Source organism: Vespula pensylvanica, chromosome 9 (assembly GCF_014466175.1).
Source record: "Vespula pensylvanica isolate Volc-1 chromosome 9, ASM1446617v1, whole genome shotgun sequence".
Classification (NCBI taxonomy): Eukaryota; Metazoa; Arthropoda; class Insecta; order Hymenoptera; family Vespidae; genus Vespula; species Vespula pensylvanica.
Genome location: NC_057693.1, coordinates 7,176,938 through 7,183,627, shown reverse-complemented (window position 1 = coordinate 7,183,627; position 6,690 = coordinate 7,176,938). Strand labels below are relative to the sequence as shown.

Genomic DNA, 6,690 nt, shown 5'->3' with positions numbered 1-6,690 from the left:
TATGTATGTATATATATGTATATATATGTATATGTATATGTAACTATGTATAAAATCGGTGTGTTTCTATGGTTAAAACGATTAGGGTGGAACGAGTTAGTCGATCAAAATGGCACCGCTCAAGATTCTGACGTTGTCCAACCGAGCGAGCAAACGATCCAGAGAGCGAACGATCGAACGAACGAAAGAACGATCGATCGATCGATCGACCCGACCGATCGAACCAGTTTCCTTCGATAGTAGTGAGTAGTCCGTGACAAACTTCTTAGAGTTCTTTACAAGCTCTCCTTTCGCTATACGTACGTATATTATTTGCGGAACTTAAAAGATAAAAATGAAAATTACAAAAAGAGGAAGAAAAAAAAGAAAGAAGATAAAAGAAGAAAAGCAAAAAAGGAAAAAAAAAAAAATAAAAGAAAAGAAACATTCTCCTCTTTTTCGAGCCAGATATGCAAAACCACAGGCTTATTCATTTTCTTGCTCAATATTTTTCTTTCTTTCTTTTTCTTTTTTTTCTTTCTTTTTTTTTTCAGAAACTTATGGTCGAGCAAGACTTATGTATATTATGTATATTATATATATTATGTATAATATGTATATTCTGTACGAACGTACTTAAGTGTCTGTGGATGTATTTGTGTGTATGTGTGTGTGAGTGTGTGTGTGTGTGTGTACACGATAATTACGTTTCTCCTTTTCTTCTTTCAAACTTTCATTTTTCTTTTCTTTCTTTTTTTTTCTTTTGAAAAAAAGAAAAATAAAGAAAAAGAAAAGCTGTGTATCGATTCAATATCGCATTTTCGTCATCCAATCTTTTGGGTTTTCCATCGAGTCTATCCATGCATGTACATACATATATTATATACATGTATATATCACACTTTGAATTTTGTGACTGCGAGATATATAGAGTATAATAATAATAATAATAATAATAATAATAATAATAATAATAATATTAATAATAATAAGTATAAGCGCTAGTAATCGACTATTCGAGATAATAACGTATAAAAAAAAAGAAAAAAGAGGATAAAAGATGTAACATTCTATAACATCAGATATAAAAAAAGAATGTGGGCTGGCGGGGGAGAAGCATTCCTTTCTCTCTCTCTCTCTCTCTCTCTCTCTCTCACCCAGTTTTTCTTTCTTTTTCTCTCTCTCTCTCATTCTCTTTCTTTTCGTACAGCCGACGGACTTGAACGAAGATGTGATTACAATATTATAAGGCGTGATAAAAGAAAAAAATTCTATAAATGAAACTAACCACTGCACCGTATACAAAATCATTTTCGGAAACTTAATGATATATATATATATATATATATATATATATACATACACATATATATATATACATATGTAATCATAATAATAATAATTAGTAATAATATATAATATATGATAATAATAATAATAATCGTAGCAATGATCGATGATAATAAACAATAATTGATAGTACAAATCATAATAATAATAATAATAATATAATTCTAATAATGACAATAATATTTTAATATATATATATATATATGGACATATATATACCTATATGCCTAGTACAGCGTAAATTGTAAACAATAGAAAACAAGGGATATCCGTATTATCTACACTTTGTTTACAAAGAAAAAGAAGAAAAGAAAAACAAATAGTAATAATAGTAGTAGTAGTAATAATAATAATAATAATAATAATAATAATGATGATGATAATAATAATAATAATAATAATAAAAAAGTAATAGTAGTTATACTAGTAATAGTAGTAGTAGTAGTTCTAATAATAATAATAATAATAATAATAATAATAATAATAATAATAATAATAATAATAATAATAAAAAGAAGTAGAAGAAGAGGAAGAAAAGTAGAGAGGAAGGAAGATAAAAAAAAATGAAAAAGAAAAAAGAAAAATAAATAAAAGAAACCAAAAGGGAGAAAAAACCACAGGTCATAATATTCGTCGTCGTTGATTATCTCTTCCCCTTTCCCCTTTTCTCATTTCCCCTACGGCACGATACAAACATCCATCCCTCTTTTTTCGTCTTTTCGTCGTTTCGAGATCTACGACGACCACGACGACAACGACGATGACGACAAGGTACGATGAGAATTTCTACTCGAAACGTTTAAATTATCGTCGGTGTTATTGTCATTGTCATTGTCATTCTCGTCGTCGATATCGTTTTTATTGTTATTATTATTATTGTATGTTTCATTGACGATTTTTTAACTATTCGGCCATTTCATTTTTCTTTATTTTCATTTTCAATCGCGACATAATCGAGCATTTCTCTCTCTCTCTCTCTTATTTGTTCCTATATATATATATATATATGCACAGATACACATACACACATATATATAGGAACAAAACTTTCTCTTTCCATTATATTATTATCATTATTAATATAATAATTACTATTATTATTATTATTATTATTATTATTATTACCATTATTACTACTATTATTATTAATATTATTAATATTAATATTATTATTTTTATTAATAATCCTTTCTTTATTTATTTCTTTCTTCTTACGTTTTGAATATTCTCGGCAGACCGCACACACAAAATGAGCATGATTCTCTCATCCTTACCCTCTCCTCTTCTTCCTGCTAATATTTTTTATTCTCTTTCTTTTCTCTCTCTCTCTCTCTCTCTCTCTCTCTTTTCTCTCTTTCTCTCTCTATATATATCTCTCTCTATCTCTTTCTTTCTCTCTATTTGCCTCTCTCTTTCCCTTTCTATCTATCAATCCTTCAACCCATCCCATTCGAGAGTCGAAAGGGATCGAAATCACGAATGTTAAGAAAGCCTCGGATCCTCTTGCGGAATTTAAATAATAAAAAAAAAAAAAAAAGAAAAAGAAAAAAGAATATGAAGATTGTGATTCTCAAATAAAATGCTTTATATTCTTCAAGCGAGGGAGATGTTATTGTTTTTGTTGTTTTCTTTTTCCTTTTCTTTCCTTTCCTTTTCTTTTTTCTTCTTTCTTCCTTCTTCTGATAATACACCTTGCCATTAAAAAATGGGAATTATAAATGGGCCTATTATGCAAAATCTGAGAATGATACGAATCACGTCGAACGATGCGAATACGTTCGATCGAGAATACGTATCGAGTATTAATATCGTATACTTTCAAATCGAGCTTCCAGAAAATGTTACGTATAAGAAAACTCGATCTTAACGTCGTTTTCATTTGAAAATTGTTGGATTATATTTCTACTTTTATCTTTTTTTTTTCCTTTTTACTTTTTTTTTTTTTTTAAATGCAAATACAATATATATATATATATACATACATACATACATACACACTTATATACGTACATATATATACGTATATATTTATATATGTATGTTAGGATGAATCGTAATAGTGATCACGTTTTTTTGATTTAATATACCTAGAATTTCTTTTACATATTTTTTACTTCTTTTTTTTGGTATACTCAGTGGTTAATAATACGGAAAATATTATTAGAATCTGTTTCGTAAAAAAAAAGAAAAAATAAAATAAAATAAAAAAAAGAACTTGAATATATTCATTGAGGATAAGAAAAATATTTCCGAAGATGGTCCAAGAAAGTTACAAGGACGAACACAATATCTGAGTAGTCGGAATTATACGATTCACCACTGTATATATGTACACGTATATGTATAAATATATGTGTGATAAATGCAAGTGTTGGAATAAATGTATCGATCAATCGAAATGAAATTTGAAATATCTAATAAAGTTATATGAGTGTCCTCAGTAATATGATGTATTCGTCAAAATACTCGTCCGATTAGGGATATTAAAAAATGTTTAAAATATTCTTGGAATGTATATAGATATATACGATCGATAAAAGTAAAAATAGAATAAAACAGAACAAAACAAAAAATGTGCAATATGCGTAAAGACGGATTCCGATCGAATTTTTCTCGTCTTTGCGTACGACAAAAAGATCGAACAAATAAGCTAATATATACGTTGATAGAAAAATAATAATATAATAAAAAGGAAAAGAAAAAAAGAAGTAAAAAGAAATTCGTTGATAATAAAAAATAAAAATGTTGCTTTTCTTCCTGACGATATAAAAAAAAGTCGAGATACTGCATAAGCCGAATTCGTTTTACGATGTATCGAGGAAATGTCGGTGAAAAATGAGAAGAAAAGAAAAAAGAAATGGAAATAAGAAATTGAGAATAATAATAACAATAAAAAAAAAAGAATAATAAAAAATAATAAAGGCATGGTCTCACAATATAATTCACTACAGCTGATCGAAAGTTTACGAGAGAACGTTCCGAATGATTCGAGGTGTGTATAAATGCGACTGAATGAATGAACGAATGAATGAATCTATGTATGTACGTATATACGTATGCATATATATATATATACACACACACATATAGTTAGCATATTACATTATATACGAAGACCTGCGAAAAGGACATACGGAAATTGGCAATCGATATATCTCGAGAGTAATATCTCGAATAGCAATCGAAATAATTATCCTTACATGGGGACATCCACCTTGCACCACATTATGAATATGATGATTTTTGCAAGAGGGGGTGAATGGAGAAGAAATTATTGAAAGAAAAAAAAAACAGAGAAGAATTTCAGAAAATAGAAGAAGAAGAGAAGAAGAAAGCGAGAAGCAAGTAATAACAACGATGACAGCAAACGTTCTTCAAATACTCGTAACAGCATTCAAATGCGCACTGGGATCCTTCGAATATTTTCTTCTATTCCTCTTTACGTATACATACATACATACATATTTTCATGTTAAACGCGAGAAAGAAAAGCACAGGGATAAAGAACAATGATTAAATAATTATTACGATTAAATCGTTTTTCCCCCTTCCTTAATCTCTCTCTCTCTCTTTCTCTTTCTCTCTCTCAATTTTAATCTCTATCTCTATCTCTATCTCTACCTCTCTCTCTCTCTCTCTCTCTCTCTCTCTCTCTCTCTCTCTCTCTCTCTCTTGCTCTCTACACCTCCCTTTTAACGTGTAAGTGTACACCTGACGTGTATCTGTATGTGTGTATTAGTGTGTATGTGTGCATTTAATGTATTGCGGTTTCGGTGCTCTTGCACATTTACGCGCGATATACTCATACATAGGTAGATTCTAATAATTTAATGAGTCGTTTATTAACGTGACGTCTCACGATATTTTTTTCCTTCTCTTTTCTTATTAATTTTGTTTGTTTGCTTGTTTTGCTTGCTTGTTTGTTTGTTTGTTTGTTTGTTTGTTTGTTTATTTGTTTGTTTTTAGTACTGTATCAGAGAGTATCGATATAATTATAGTTCATAATATAATTATAATACACCATCCTAAAATACGGTCAAATCACTGCCGCGAGCAGCAATTCCGAGGCACTACGAACAGGCCACAGAGAATATGGCCGCACAATTATCATCTTCAGATCTCTGTGTCTAAATGATAAAAGACTAACTGTCGAACGCCTAATATACGTAATCGTAATTATACTTATGCATCTCGAGTTATCTAGATATAGATATATCATTATTATTATTATTATATATATATATAGATATTATATATATATGTATATGTTATATATATATATATATAGTACACTAATTAGAGAGATCACACGTCTTAATTAGAAATTTAAAAGACTATTCTCTAGTACGTTGAAATTTTCATTTTAAGTATTGCCATGAAATGTTATACCGGTGGTGGTGGTGGTGGTGGTGGTGGTAGTGGTAGTGGTGGTGGTGGTGGTGGTGGTAGAAGTGGTGGTGGATTCGTATATTTTTTTTTTTTTTTTCTAAACATCCCCGATGATGTGTGGACTTTTATGGGACACCTTTTTTTTTAATTTAGTCTTTTCATGTTTACGCGTTATCTGTTTGTCTATGTGTATTGTGTGTTGTGTATATACTTGCATATGCACAGTATGCACGTAAATATGTAGAAGTGTTTATAATATATATACATACATATATATACATACATACATACATATATATATATATATATATATATATATATATATATATTTCGACGATCTACTTCTATCGACTATCCCCTATTTTGCGCTACTTCTACGATGTCTCAGCCTTCTTCCACGTTCCCTCCTCTTTCGTTTTGCTTACTTATTTATCAGCACCAATCTGATTTTTAAACTGATTCAAAATATTGTGATATATATACACATATATATATATATTTATATATATGTGTGTGTATATAAACATATATATATACATATATATATATATATATATATATATATATATATATATATAAGTAGTTAGAATAATAACCTGCCGTATAAATATACATTCAAATATTACTATAGTATACAAGAGTTGTACCTCCCCTCGAGACAAACAAAAAATCGTCATCGTTAAATCGGTCGTACCGAAAGCTATGGCTCCGCACGCTTCAATATGTGTGTCTGTGTATGTACGTGTATATCCATGCATGTATGTATGTATGTACTTGATTGTGGACAATCGTGTGTATTGAGGAGTGGGGAACAGAGTAGATTGGGTTGAGTTGGGTTGGGTTGGGTTGGGTTGGGATCGAGGAATGGAGGTGGGGATACGTAGTCCTCTTAAATCCTACCTAATCTTACTCCCTTCGCTTCCGCTCGTCTTCCAATCCCCTTGTCCTCTTATACACTTTTTTTTTTATATG

At 29.7% G+C, this 6,690-nt stretch overlaps 1 long non-coding RNA gene across 1 annotated transcript in view; it reads right to left on the bottom strand.

Moving 5' to 3' along the window:
- The window catches only part of LOC122631890, a 24,230-nt gene extending 17,984 nt beyond the window's left edge, over positions 1-6,246 (bottom strand). Inside the window, exon 1 of the long non-coding RNA XR_006327776.1 lies at positions 4,951-6,246. This is a non-coding gene — a long non-coding RNA (uncharacterized LOC122631890). The remainder of the gene's footprint in view (positions 1-4,950) is intronic.
- Between the last annotated feature and the right edge of the window lie 444 nt (positions 6,247-6,690).